Source organism: Schistocerca serialis, chromosome 1, assembly GCF_023864345.2.
Source record: "Schistocerca serialis cubense isolate TAMUIC-IGC-003099 chromosome 1, iqSchSeri2.2, whole genome shotgun sequence".
NCBI lineage: Eukaryota > Metazoa > Arthropoda > Insecta > Orthoptera > Acrididae > Schistocerca > Schistocerca serialis.
Window position 1 is genome coordinate 834,832,244 of NC_064638.1, and position 15,858 is coordinate 834,848,101.

A 15,858-nucleotide genomic window follows, 5' to 3' on the forward strand; every position below is an offset into this window, starting at 1 on the left:
TTTGTTACCGCATCACGTGCCCGCAACGCTACCATGTGGCCTCCAACATCACCGTGGGCAGTGGCCATAATATTTTAGTTGACCAGTGTATGTGTACTCAGTAACATGGTTCCTGAATGCACTTCACGTTACGGGCATATAGATTTTTTGCAACACTATTTTAATCCAAAAGAGGCTGTATTGCTAACGTCAGGCCCTAAGTGCTCCCACTAGTCCACAAACATTCACACTCTTGGAATAAAGCAACACAGCAGCACCCTAAACTGGAAACAGACATTTCTTTTTGCATACGAGCCCTAAATGCTGACTAAGGTCGCATTCGGCCGCTATGTAGATAGGCAACATTGGGCAACAGCATTATCCGATGCCGTGGACATGCTCTGACAGTTACAACTCATGAATTTCAGTCCAGTTGGTTTGATGTGGGCCCCCACGATTTCCTCTCTTGAGCGAATATTTCCGTCTGAGAATAGCGCCTTCCCGCAAATCCTAAAACTATTTGTTTTGTATATTCTAATCCCTAATTCCGTTACAACTTTTGCTGCTTCTAGTACCATACAAGCTACTCCCTAATGTCTTAGCACACATGATATCGTCCTTTCACTTCATCTAGTCAGAATTTTTCGTATACTCTACCCGATAAAAAGTATCCCGACACCTATTAGTGGACATTAATATGGAGTGTTTCCACCATTCGCCCTTGTGACAGATTGAAATCTGGTGGGGCACTGTATGAACGTATTAGAGGAATGGCAGTTCATTCTTTCTCAAGAGCCAAAACCAGGAAGGTAGTGACACTCAGTGCTGGGGTCTGTAGAGTAGTCGACGTTTTAACGCATCCCAAAGACATTCCATTGGGTTCAGGACTGCACTCCGGGGAGTTTAGGAATGTTATTATCCGCGTATCACTTCCTTACAGAAGCTGCTTCATGGCAAGGTGCATTGTCCTGATGATAGAAACAGTAGTCGTGTCCGAACTGCTCCTCCACTGTTCGCAGCGCTGTTGTGTTAATATTTCCTCCGCATTTCGTGTTTTCTTAAACACAATGAGGAGGGAGGAGAACACCCTAATCAAGCAAAGCACCTCCAAACCGTAAACTCACTTCCACCATACTTCACTGTTGGGACTACACAAAATGGCACGTAATAATTTCGACGAATTTGCCAAACCCAAACATTTGAATCGGATTGCTGCAGGATACAGCGTGGTTCATCACTCGTTTCCAGTCACCCACTGCCGAGTAGGCACCACCAACAGTTGACTTGGGCAAGCGTGGAAGAGTTGGATTTGTCATTCACGTGTCATCCAATGCGTAGCCCATGTTCGAAGTGATGGTACTCTCTTGGCCGACACATTCTGCTTCTCTACTGACAACAGATTACTTCCCGCCTTTTTTATACACTGGTGATTTCGCCTCTCGTGACATTTAAGTGGCCAGTTCCGCATTACACAGGGGTATCTTAATATTTTTGATCAGATCACGCAATGTATATTCCTTTCGCCTCGAATTTGCGGCCACCCTGACAGTAAACTACTTTAAAGTTCAAGGCACATTGTGTCCTTATTTCGTAGTGAAAATACATGTCGCTAATTTTAATAAAAACATTGAAGAATACTCAGTATCGTAGAACACTCAGTATAATGTCGTTTATTGAACCTGAACTACACTTCTCGAACAATCATTATATAGACACAAAGAAAACAAATAACATGTAGAAGACTATGCATCAGATGGTTCAAATGGCCCTGAGCACTATGGGACTTAACATCTATGGTCATCAGTCCCCTAGAACTTAGAACTACTTAAACCTAACTAACATAAGGAAAGCACACAATACCCAGTCATCACGAGGCAGAGAAAATCCCTGACCCCACCGGGAATCGAAGCCGGGAACCCGGGCTTGGGAAGCGAGAATGCTACCGCACGACCACGAGCTGTGGACAACTATGCATCAAGAACGTCGGTGAGGTCAGTTGGAGCTGGTCCTAGCTCGGCGAGGAACTGGCTGTACTGCTGCTGCTCTGGCCTTGTAAAGCCAGCGGAGGTCGGCGGAGTACTCCAACATTCCCTGTGTCTGTGAGGCGACCTTTGCAGGAAAGGGGTCGCATTAGCCTCTAGCAAGTTCTGTTTATTTTGAAGAATTGTTTTTCTCTTGGTTGCGCTTGCTTGTGCTTGTGTATGTTATATGGTACACAGGGGTGTCTTGAGTGTAGTCTGCCTGGCAGGAGCCGTCTGTGGCAGACGTAACAAAGATGATAAGACATTCCATACGACATGTAATCTTCTACTCAGCAACGGAGTTTGTAAAGTTTGTGAAACCGAGTGGTAGATTAAAAGTATACGCCGGAACGAGACTAAACTGGACATTTGCCTCTGGCGGACAGTGTTGTCACCAGCTGAGCCCTCAGGCATGAGTCACGACCAGGCCGCTAAAGTAAAACAGCTGGTACATCCCTCCTCTGCAGTATTCTTCCTGACACAAGTGCCAGTTCGCCAAGCTGTCCGAGTGCCAGGATAAATCAGCTGGTAAGAGTGTTTCCCACGAAGAGCAAGAAACAGACGCGAATTCTGTATGCGTCCCCAATTTTAAATATCCAGGAAATTTATTACTGCGTGACACAATGCGAGCAGCCATGCATGTGAGTACACGTAAGGTGAGGGCGACGGGGAGACGGGGCGAGCAGTGATTCTGCGTGGCGTGGAGGCGGCCAGCGTCTGGAGGCGTGGGCGCGGCGCGGCCAGCTGGTAATGAGGGGCTGATTGGGCGCGCAGATTGGCACGGGGAGGGGCGGGGGTGGGGGGAGGGGCCGCGAGCGCCTGGGGTTCCCCGCGCCGCCGGGGCAAATTTCCTGTCGTTACCCGGCGGGCCCGCGCAATCTCGGAAATGCGGCCCACATCAGTCAATTTGGCTCCGGCCGGCGGCAACCTCGTTTTCTCTTGGGGCAATGCAATTTTCTTACGCATCCTGAACTAATCTGCAAGCCGACGCGTAACGAGCACCCTTGAACAAGGAACATGCCACCTACTTTCTCCTCGACATCTGCTTGTCATTCTTTCAGTATGAAATTCTCTTCCTCATTTCCTTTTCAGGGTCCTGGTTATTTCTTACAAAATTATGAGTATTTACATCTTTGCTTCGTCTACCAGTAACTTGGTTCAAATGGCTCTGAGCACTATGGGACTTCTGAGGTCATCAGTCCCCTAGAACTTAGAACTACTTAAACCTAACTAACCTAAGGACATCACACACATCCATGCCCGAGGCAGGATTCGAACCTGCGATCGTAGCGGTCGCGCGGTTCCAGATTGAAGCGCCTGGAACCGCTCGGTCACTTCGCCCGGCCTACCAGTAACTGTTAGAAGCTCTAGGGAAGAGGAATACGAACAGCAAGGCTCTCCTGCGAGCCATCCTGACGTGGTTTAGGATTTCAGATCAGAAGTTAGAGAGGTAGAAGAGGTCACGAAGAGGACGGTGTAGTTTACTTTTGTTCAAATTCGCCCGTAAACGTAATTCACGTAGTCTACCATTGTTCGACTCTCTACAGGAAGACTGAGAAGTTCGTACATTCTCCGACGAATATAAAGACACCACGCGACGCACACAAACATACAGTGGCTCACCCGAAGGAGTCCCTTTCCCAGCTGTTTCTGGTTTCTCTATAATTTAAAACACGGAAATTTCCTTTGAAGAAAACTCAGTACCACTTGTATGCACTGCAGTGTACAAGTTGGTGTGGCAACCGCACACGCTCCCTTCTCTGAGGGAAGGAGAGCGGCAAACACGGGACTGTCTGCCTCGCATATGTAGGCTTTCTCAGATAACGTATTTTTTTCTCTGTAACTTAAAAAAAAATAACTGAAGGGGATATTTATTTACATGTGCAAACATAACAAACCCTAGAATGAGATATTCACTCTGCAGCGGAGTATGCGCTAGTATGAAACTTCCTGGCAGATTAAAACTGTGTGCCGGACCGAGATTCGAACTCGGGACCTTTGACTTTCGCGGGAAAGTGCTCTACCAACTGAGCTACCCAAGCACGACTCATGCCCGGTCCTTACAGCTTTACTTTCGCAGTACCTCGTCTCCTACGTTCCAGACTTCACAGAAGCTCTCCTGCGAACCCGAGTTCGAGTCTCGGTCCGGCACACTCTACATGGACACTCTGCAAATCACGTTTAAGTGCCTCGCATAACAAACCCTACTCTTCCTGAGGAGTTATGGACACCATTTGTTTCGTTATTTTCCAAAGAGTTACGGCAAAGAGCTACATTAAAAAAAAAAAAAAACACTATATTTTAAGTACTGTATCTCACGTACAGGAGTTGGACAACAATAAGGAAACACCGCGAGAAACGTACGCTTCAACATAAATGCAGATGATAGGAGAACCTGCAGATTGCGCTCTTGTATTGGACCAGCTGTGTAACGACACAATACGTTGCAAGTGTCAATCGTGGTCAGAAAAGTGTCCTGTGTAGATGTGAGTGCTTATGTCGGAGCTTAGTGCATTCGAACTAGGACAAATTGTTGGCGTTGGTATGGTGGGTGCTTCCATAACCAAGGAAGCCGAAGTGCTTGGTGTTATCATATCGAATATTTATACTGCATACAGGATTAAAGCGGAACAGCGTGGACGAAAGTGTTTGTTGAGTGGTAGTGACAGACGGTCATTGTGGAGAATTCTGACGAAAGATAAGAGGACGAAAGCTGTAAAAGTCACTGCACTGCACAACCGAATGTCGCACTATTGAAACCTACTTGGACCAAAAGAACACGCAGGGAGTTCCATAAGCTGTAAATTTCACGGAGATTTCGAATTCCAAAGCCACTCATCAATGATACAAATGCCCATAAAAGGAAAATATGGGGCCGAAACCATAAAACCTGGGCTATCGAGCAGTGAGAGAATATCATTTGGTCGAATTAGTCTTCCAACTTATGGTTGATTTGACGACCCAAAGAGCGATACATGGTGGCGGTTCGGTGACGATTTGGGCACCCATATCGTTTTATTCCCTGTGCCCCATGGCTGCTTTGCGAGGCCATATTACTGTGAAGGATTACGTGACTATTTTGGCCGATCAGGTCCATCCCATTCCCCAATGGTGATCCAGTGTTCCAAGACGGCAGGACCTCTGTTCAAGTGGATCGCATCGCCCAGGAGAACGAGAAAGCACTATCGCATCCCCTCTGTGCCAACAGTCACCAGATCTCGCTGTTATTGATATTTTGTCGTTTGTTTTGGAGAAAGTGGTGCGTGGTCGCTAACGACTTCTGTCATCGTTGCCTGAACTTGCCACTACATTGCAGGAAGAATAGTATAAGATTCCTTGATGATGATGATGATGATGATGATGATGATGATGGGTTTTTGGGGAACTCTACTGCGCGGTCGTCAGCGCCCGTACAAAGTCCCAATTTTTTCACGGTCCACTTTGTACACAATCCTAGCTAGCCACTGTCACGAATGACCATGATGATTAAATGATGAGGACAACAGAAACACCCAGACCCTGGGCAGAGAAAATCTCCAACCAGACCGGGAATCGAACCCAGCAATCCATGATCGAGAGGCAACAACGCCAGCCACTAGACCCCGACCTGCGGACATATGATTCCTTGAAAACATACAAGGGCTGCATTTGTCCATTCTGAGACGATTGGAGGCTGTTTTGAACGCCAACGGTTTTCTACAAAGTATTAGGCATGGTATTATGTTGCATTTTTGGTGCTTCCATATTTCTCTCCACCCCCTGTTGTCACCAGCTATATACAAATCAGCTTGAATGAAATTTATATCAATTTCAGATTGGGAACTAGAAAAGTTCTGAGTTTTAGAGCTGTTTGCAATATGCTGTACAAAACTGTATCGCTGGCCGCTGTGGCCGAGCGGTTCTAGCCGCTTCAGTCCGGAACCACGCGGCTGCTACGGTCGCAGGTTCGAGTCCTGCCTCGGGCGTGGATGTGTGTGATCTCCTGTGGTTAGTTAGGTTTAAGCAGTTCTAAGTCTAGGGCAGTGATGAACTCAGATATTAAGTCCCATAGTGCTGAGAGCCATTTGAACAGTTTTTTGAAAACTGCATCTGATCATCTGGATTTTCTGGTGGCGGAATATTTGCTTAAGTGATGTTCTCAAACGTGTGCCTATTTTAATTAATGGACAACTCAATGTGTCTTACGAATGACCTGCGGACGAGATGTAAAGTTGCTGGTGTCACACAGCTAAAAGCTTCCTTGATGAGCTGTTTGGAGTCATCTAGAGTTGTGGGTTCGCTGAAATAAACACGATTATTCAGATATCCTCCCCCCCCCCCCCCCCCCCCGACCAACCCCAAAAAAAAGACATATACGGCCTCTACTGTCCTTACTGGCCGGCCAGTGTGGCCACGCGATTAAAGGCGCTTCAGTCTGGAACCGCGTGACCGCTTCGGTCGCAGGTTCGAATCCTGCCTCGGGCATGGATGTGTGTGATGTCCTTAGGTTAGTTAGGTTTAAGTAGTTCTAAGTTCTAGGGGACTGATGACCTCAGATGTTAAGTCCCATAGTGCTCAGAGCCATTTTTTTGTCCTTACTGATATTTTGTAGGAGAGGATCCAATTTATCGACGATAAAATTTCGACGCGTCTCACCTGTCACAGTACTATCGAAGTAGTGAGGACCAATGGTTTTAGTTCTAAGAATTAAGCACCACACATTAATGTACTACCTCGTTTGACGACCGACATGACGTACCCACCTAGGACTTTCTGTCGCCCGGTAATGCGTATTACGATGGTTCACCACACGATAATTCGTGAATGTGTGTTCATTACAGAACATAACATTTAGCAAGTCGTGTGGAATGAAATTATTCACAGGTAGTTTGCAGAAAGTAACTCTTCAATCTCAACCGTTCCATAGCAGCTCCATTTGTACGGGTAATAAGCGTCCAATATCCGCCAATCAGCTGTAAGGCTGATACCAGTGAATGCAGCAACTTTCTCGCAAGTTGACATCAGGATCGTGGTGTACTGCAGCTACAACTGACACTTTCATATTCTCGCTTCTTGCGGGTTGTCGTCTGTTAGCGGGACGTCTTTTCTAACAATTTGTTTCTCGAAGTCGTTTCTCAGTGCGTAAGAAAATAATGACTGAAGAAGCCCTTCCACCTGGAAATATTACGCTGTGATCCGTGGGTGCCTCACTGACATCGCGTCGACATTCGCCAAGCATTAGCAACATGTCAACGTATTCGTTGGATGGGTGTGCCACTTTTATTCCACGTCATTGTCCACGTCAGACCGAACGTTGTTTGTTTGTGCATTCAAATTTGCCTTGCATACGGCAGTGTAAGGATGTATTATTTCAAACCACGCATCGAGGAAGATTCACACCGTAACACCGCAAACTTATAAGTCTCCTCCGCAGGTGGTTTAGAAGTCACCCTGAGTTGTGCAGGTGAAAGGGCATTGATTTGAACATTTCACTTACACGAATAATGCGCCACCAGCACATCCACCAGAACTCAGCCAATTATGTACAGTATATTGCATCAACCACTAAAACTTTAAACATTTCTAACTACCTAAGTAAAACTCGCAAAGATTAGATTAAAATACACTCCTGGAAATTGAAATAAGAACACCGTGAATTCATTGTCCCAGGAAGGGGAAACTTTATTGACACATTCCTGGGGTCAGATACATCACATGATCACACTGACAGAACCACAGGCACATAGACACAGGCAACAGAGCATGCACAATGTCGGCACTAGTACAGTGTATATCCACCTTTCGCAGCAATGCAGGCTGCTATTCTCCCATGGAGACGATCGTAGAGATGCTGGATGTAGTCCTGTGGAACGGCTTGCCATGCCATTTCCACCTGGCGCCTCAGTTGGACCAGCGTTCGTGCTGGACGTGCAGACCGCGTGAGACGACGCTTCATCCAGTCCCAAATATGCTCAATGGGGGACAGATCCGGAGATCTTGCTGGCCAGGGTAGTTGACTTACACCTTCTAGAGCACGTTGGGTGACACGGGATACATGCGGACGTGCATTGTCCTGTTGGAACAGCAAGTTCCCTTGCCGGTCTAGGAATGGTAGAACGATGGGTTCGATGACGGTTTGGATGTACCGTGCACTATTCAGTGTCCCCTCGACGATCACCAGTGGTGTACGGCCAGTGTAGGAGATCGCTCCCCACACCATGATGCCGGGTGTTGGCCCTGTGTGCCTCGGTCGTATGCAGTCCTGATTGTGGCGCTCACCTGCACGGCGCCAAACACGCATACGACCATCATTGGCACCAAGGCAGAAGCGACTCTCATCGCTGAAGACGACTCGTCTTCACTCGTCCCTCCATTCACGCCTGTCGCGACACCACTGGAGGCGGGCTGCACGATCTTGGGGCGTGAGTGGAAGACGGCCTAACGGTGTGTGGGACCGTAGCCCAGCTTCATGGTGACGGTTGCGAATGGTCCTCGCCGATACCCCAGGAGCAACAGTGTCCCTAATTTGCTGGGAAGTGGCGGTGCGGTCCCCTACGGCACTTCTTAGGATCCTATGGTCTTGAGGTGCATCCGTGCGTCGCTGGGGTCCGGTCCCAGGTCGACGGGCACTTGCACCTTCCGCCGACCACTGGCGACAACATCGATGTACTGTGGAGACCTCACGCCCCACGTGTTGAGCAATTCGGCGGTACGTCCACCCGGCCTCCCGCATGCCCACTATACGCCCTCGCTCAAAGTCCGTCAACTGCACATACGGTTCACGTCCACGCTGTCGCGGCATGCTACCAGTGTTAAAGACTGCGATGGAGGTCCGTATGCCACGGCAAACTGGCTGACACTGACGGCAGCGGTGCACAAATGCTGCGCAGCTAGCGCCATTCGACGGCCAACACCGCGGTTCCTGGCGTGTCCGCTGTGCCGTGCGTGTGATCATTGCTTGTACAGCCCTCTCGCAATGTCCGGAGCAAGTATGGTGGGTCTGACACACCGGTGTCAATGTGTTCTTTTTTCCATTTCCAGGAGTGTAGATATGCACACAGTTGGTTTAAATACATTACCTAAATAATAGAAAAAAATAGTATTCAATTAAAAGAATTGTAACTCTTTGCTTTAACTCTCTGGGAAATAGGTAAATAAACGGTCCATAAGTCTGCAGAAAGAATAACGTTTCTTGTGTGTCTCTATCTAGATAAATATTGATTTCGCTTATTTCGTAAATTGTAGAGGAGAAAAATCCTTTTCTGAAACGCCCCGTTTACCACTTTCTTGAAACCTTGTGTGGTCAGTAACCGATGGTACCAATTGCCTGTGGCGTAAGTACTGGAAGAACGTAGGTGGGGGAGAAGACTGTCCTCATCTTTTGGCTAAAACGCTTCATCGGAGTGCGTCCTAAACCGTAACCCTCCTCTAATAAATTCTTTCGAACGCGAAGTTATTGAAAAAAAAACTGTGGGAGAGAAATGGTCGACCATTTAACCATATGGTCAATTATGTCTGCCTACTGCAGCAACTGCAGTCCTACGGTCACACATCAAGTTGCCTGCTTGTACAGATGGCTTAACCCGACTATAGACACAACGTATTCAGTGTTGTGGTTTCATGCAGCGCTGTACTAGCGACAGCTTACACAACTTTCGATCAGTTCCTTAACATATTCTCGGCTTATCCAGGTTTTTGCACGTTCTCCCCAATTTTTGTAAAACCATGGCAACGATTTCAGGCTTTATGACAATAGAAATTAAACAAACTAAAATAGGAAGTCCCATCATACACACATCAAAAAAAGTTTTGCATCACTCCGGTTCCCAGAACTCCTGAAGACACACGTTGACTAAGGGTATTGTATCACAGACACAGTCCCTTTCACGGTTCAGAGATATCACTAAACCCGTCCAAAGATGTAAACAACAGTGCATGAGCAGCGCCTATTAGACGGAGGGGGTCCGACAACTGATCAGTTCCAGTCATTCCACCAGGAAGGAGGATCACGGCTCGTCTGCAGTTCAACCACGCCTAGACGGTCAGCACCGCTGTTCGATCGCGTCCGCATTGTCTCTTTGTGCTAGGAATGGCTCTCGACAAGGGAAGTGTCCAGGCGTCTCGGAGTGAACCAAAACGAAGTTGTTATGACATGGAATGGATACAGAGAGACAGGAACTGTCGATGACATGCCTCGCTCAGCCCGCCCAAGGGCTACTACTACAGTTGATGACCGCTACCTACGGATTATGGCTCGGAGGAAACCTGACAGCAACGCCACCATGTTGAATAATGCTTTTCGTGCAGCCACAGGACGTCGTGTTACGACTCCAACTATGCGCAGTAAGTTGCATGATGCGCAACTTCACTCTCGACGTCCATGACGAGGTCTATCTTTGCAACCACGACAGCATGCAGCCCGGTACAAATGGTCCCAAGAACATGCCGAATGGACCGCTCAGGAATGGCATCACGTTCTGTTCACCGATGAGTGTCGCCTAGGCCTTCAACCAGGCAGTCGTCGGAGACGTGTTTGAAAGCAACGCGGTCAGGCTGAACGCCTTGGACACACTGTCCAGCGAGTGCAGCAAGGTGGAGGTTCCCTGCTGTTTTGGAGTGGCATTATGTGGGGCCGACGTACGCCGCTGGTTTTCATGAAAGGCGCCGTAACGGTCGTATGATACGTAATTGCCATCCTCCGACCGACAGTGCAACGTTATTGGCAGCATACTGGCGAGGCATTCGCCTTCATGGACGACAGTTCGCGCCCCCATCGTGCATATCAGGATAACAACATCGCTCGACTAGAGTGCCCAGCATGTTCTCCAGACATGAACTCTATCGAACATACCTGGGATAGACTCAAAAGGGCCGTTTATGGACGATGTGACCCACCAACCACTCTGAGGGATCTTCGCCGAATCGCCGTAGAGGAGCGGGACAATCTGGAACAAAAGTGCCTTGACGAACTTGTCGATGGTATGCCACGACGAATACAGGCATGCATCAATGCAAGAGGACTTACTACTGGGTATTAGAGGTACCGGTGCGTACAGCAATCTGGACCACAACCTCTGAAGGTCTCGCTGTGTGATGGTACAACATGCAACGTATGGTTTTCATGAGCAATAAAAAGGGCAGATATGATGTTTATGTGGATCTCTACTCCAATTTTCTGTACAGGTTCCGGAACTCTCGCAATCGAGGTGATGTAAAACATTTTTGATGTGTGTATAAAAATTTAAGGACGAAAGTAACTTTCGCATGACGTTTCACTGCCGAGTAACGTAGCTCGATGAAACTTGGACCATACACAGAAATAACTGCTACAGTATAGACGTTAACTGAAAGAATTACGTTATGAGATGAGCAGAACTAATATTTGTTATTCAAAGACAATAATTATACTGAAGTCACCGAGATTTATGATTGTTCCCTACACATTACAAAAGGTGGGACGTGGTTCTCAATAGGGCGTGTGGACACCACGGACAGCACTGCATGGTCTGCAACGTTCTCCCACGCTGGCTATAGGATTGGTTAGAAGTTCTTGTGGTAGAGCGTGCCAGTCCTCCACCAGCGCAGTTGACAGCTGTTAGATGGTCACTGGTGCATGTGAACTTGCTGCAATACGTTCCTCAAACGCACTTCACACGTGTTCGATGGGATTCAAGAACTCCTGCAGCAACGCTGTTCCACGAGGTTACGCACTGTCATCCATAAAAATGGAGTCAGGGCCGAAATCACCCCTTAAATGACGAACATGGCAGAGTACAGTGCCACAATGACGTTGATCTCTGAGTGTACTGTAACTAAACACTGAGACGTCAGTACGCCCACGCAACATTATGCCTCCTCACAACATAATACCTTGACGAACAGGACGATCATGATCGACAATCTACCTGGGCAAATTGCATGTTCCCACCTCTCGCGAATTGAGGGTACGTCCAGAACGACTATTGAGACTGAATCTGGTCTCATCCGAGAAGAGCACGCGAATACAGTTCTCGTTCGTTCAGCCCCTGCGCTCTCGGCACCAACGCAAATAATGTTGTCGATCTGCGGAACACAACGGGGCGGTCGTCGGGCAAATAGAGCACCCCCATGCAGTCGCCGTGCCGCAGTGGAGCTTGAAATTGTGACCCTTTCAGTCCTAATAAGTATGGTTGCAATTGCACCCCTTATTTGACGTGGATTCTTTCTCGCCTGTTGCACTATGCAGTGGTCATCATTTAGTTGCTGTAATTTACCGTGATCGACCTCTGCCTGTGGTTCGGAACGCTCCGGATCCAAGTGAAACAATGTTCTGAGTAACTGAATGTTCTGATTTTGAGAGAACTGAAGGATGGCCTGTTTAATTGTTGAAAACTATTCAACAGCTAAGACCGCATAAATTTTTTAATTTAACACAAGCAGTTTCAACAGACAGTGCTGTCATCTTCAAGTCTTAAAATCTTTCGTTGTAAAACATGTTCATTTTACGCTAACCTCACGCACAAGATATCAAGCGGACATCTTGTGCGTTACAACCTGAAGATGAGAGCATAGTGTGTTGAAACCACTTGTTCTAAATGTAAAAAATTCTTTTATGCGATCTTCGCTATTGAATTGTTTTTAGCTGTGAGTAATACCAAAATCCTGGACTGCACTCGTCACACTTCGTCCTTCTGCCAGTTTCCCGATGCTTCTTCCTCGTGTGAAGTCATTCAGACACTGTCTCTGGTCCACCTTGTAATGCTAGACACCGACGCAGTGCACCGTAACTGCTCGCTAACTAACACACATCGGCTTTTCCCGTTACTTTAACCGCCTTGAGGCGCGAGGCCATCCCCATTTGGCGCAATAGTCACTTTGCCTCTCGACGTGTGACGTCCAGCTATCTGTAGCACGACTGAGAGACCTCTGGCAACATGCTCCCGCCCCCCCCCCTCCCTTTCATTTATTTCTACCGAGTAGTTAATGCCTTGTGGTACTTGATCTATCTCGTCCTTAAGTTTTCCAAAGCAGTGTATGTAGTGTATTTTGTAGTAAGTGCATTTGTCGAAATGTATTGCATCCTAGATCAACTGAGAGCCTTGAACGCAGTGACAGCTATTTAGATGGCCGAGCGGCTCTAGGCGCTACAGTGTGGAACCGCGCGACCGCTACGGTCGCAGGTTCGAATCCTGCCTCGGGCATGGATGTGTGTGATGCCCTTAGGTTAGTTTGGTATAAGTAGTTCTAAATTCTAGGGGACTGATGACCTCAGCAGTTAAGTCCCATAGTGCTCAGAGCCATTTGAACCATTTGAACCGAGTTATTTATACTTCGACAGAAATTTACATTAGATAATTATTATTAAAATTTTGCTCAACATAATGTACCAAAGCTTGCAATTTTTTTCTACAAAGGACATAGGCCCCATGCAAATTTCTGGAATTTACGCAACCATATATCGCACTCCGTCTTCAGGCCACAAGTGGCCCATCGGGACCATCCAACCGCAGTGTCATCCCCAGCTGAGGATGCGGATAGGCGTGTGGTCAGCACACCGCTCTCTGGGTCGTTATGATAGTTTTCTTTGATCGGAGCCGCTACTATTCGGCCGAGGAGCTCCTCAATTGCCAATACGAGGCTGAGTGCACCCCGAAAAATGGCAACAGCGCATGGCGGCCCAGATGGTCACCCATCCAAGTGCCGGCCACGCCCGACAGTGCTTAACTTCGGTGATATGACGGGAACCGGTGTATCCACTGCGGCAAGGCCGTTGCCCGAAACCATATATTGCTAATAATATATTTCTTCAGAATTTGTGATTCTTATCTTGATAATAAGGTGAGCCGCGTGTAACTTGGGAAAAAAGTTGGAAAAATGTTCTGTTTTAGAATGGCCTCATGCAAACACGGGGAGAGTGAGCAAAAAGTCGCCAATAAGGAAATAAAAATTTTATTGCATGTTTTAGGTTTTGTGCAAGATTGTAATGTCGTTAGAAAAGCTAAGATTTTAGTAAAATGAGCCTTGGTAATGACAAAGGAAGCAGCGTAGTGTGACACGAGTGTGTGTGTGTGTGTGTGTGTGTGTGTGTGCGGGTGTGTGTGCGTGTGAGCCTGTGTGGACGGTGACGGCAGGCGCTGCCGCGTCCATTAGAGCTTCTTGACATGAGCTGCTGTTATACAAGAGTTGTTAGAAACGGAACACGATGAGTGCGTCATTACTGGGAATCTAGTGTGTCTAGCGCGGCCGCCGAGCCTCTGCCCTGGCAGCCTACCAGATCACGATGCCGTAAAACGACGCCGCGAGCGCCGGCGCGCGCTCGTTCAGAGTGAGTTACGTGGGAGGGCAGGGGAGGGTGAGGGGGCAAGTATGCAAGCAGCAGCCGACGAGGGACCGAACATGTTTTCCACCACATCCAGCGAGGCACGCGGGCGCAGCTTCACGAGGCCGTCTCATTCCAGTGGGAGCGGCTGACCTAGCTGAAGAGTGTGGCTCATCAGTTATACACGGATTTCATTAATTTTATTGCCTGTTGGTACCATTAAAGAGCTATTAACAAATGATCCAATGTGGCTTTAGGTATTAGGTAAAACTGCCTTACTTGGAGCAAAGATGAGTGAGTTTCAGTTTGTTACGTTTTTCACTGACTGCTAATCCCTGTATACTCGTCATGAAATAGTCACCGTTATGAAAACCCGTCAGGATTGTGACAGTACTGATGGCTTTTAGCCTTCATGAGCTACCGGTTTCACAGTCGAAAATAGAGAGACTCTGATTCGCAATACCGGGTGATCAAAAAGGCAGTATGAATTTGAAAACTTAATAAACCACGGAATAATGTAGATAGTGAGGTAAATATTGACACACATGCTTGGAATGACATGGAGTTTTATTAGAACAAAAAAGAAAAACGAAGTTCACAAAATGTCCGACAGATGGCACTGGACAGCAAAACGTCAGTTACTGCTACTGTGACGGATGAGAGGTACGCCGATATGTTACATAATTGCATCATCCGCAGCCTGGCTGATAAACACCTCCTGGAACGTACGATGTTTATGCAGGATGGCGCTCCAACCCATATTGCTATACGCGTAAATGATCTCTTGTGCGCGTCGTTTGGTGATGATCGTGGCCCGCATGTCGTAGTCGTGCGGTAGCGTTCTCGCTTCCCACGCCCGGGATCCCGGGTTCGATTCCCGGCGGGGTCAGGGATTTTCTCTGCCTCGTGATGGCTGGGTGTTGTGTGCTGTCCTTAGGTTAGTTAGGTTTAAGTAGTTCTAAGTTCTAGGGGACTGATGACCATAGCTGTTAAGTCCCATAGTGCTCAGAGCCATTTGAACCATTTTTTTGATGATCGTGTGCTCAGCCGCCACTTTCGTCATGCTTGGCCTCCCAGGTCCCCAGACCTCAGTCCGTGTGATTATTGGCTTTGGGGTTACCTGAAGTCGCAAGTGTATCGTGATCGACCGACATCTCTAGGGATGCTGAAAGACAACATCCGACGCCAATGCCTCACCATAACTCCGGACATGCTTTACAGTGCTGTTCACAACATTATTCCTCGACTACAGCTATTGTTGAGGAATGATGGTGGACATATTGAGCATTTCCTGTAAAGAACATCATCTTTGCTTTGTCTTACTTTGTTATGCTAATTATTGCTATTCTGATCAGATGAAGCGCCATCTGTCGGACATTTTTGAACTTTTGTATTTTTTTTGGTCCTAATAAAACCTCATGTCATTCCAAGCATGTGTGTCAATTTGTGATTCATTCATTTTTCAAATTTATACTGACTTTTTGATCACCCGGTATATCAGCGGATTCCCCCTTGACTCTAAAGATGTCATGAGAGTTAACTGGGTTTCATGAAGACAACAAAGGACGACTTTCAGGATAT

The 15,858-nt window shown here is 47.4% G+C and overlaps 1 protein-coding gene and 1 pseudogene across 1 annotated transcript in view; both read right to left on the reverse strand.

The window, feature by feature from the left end:
- Positions 1-15,858, reverse strand: part of LOC126458351 (transcriptional regulator ERG homolog) — a 293,460-nt gene that overhangs the window by 235,048 nt on the left and 42,554 nt on the right. The gene's annotated exons all lie outside the window — the stretch shown is intronic.
- LOC126427098 (5S ribosomal RNA) lies at positions 13,616-13,733 on the reverse strand (annotated as a pseudogene).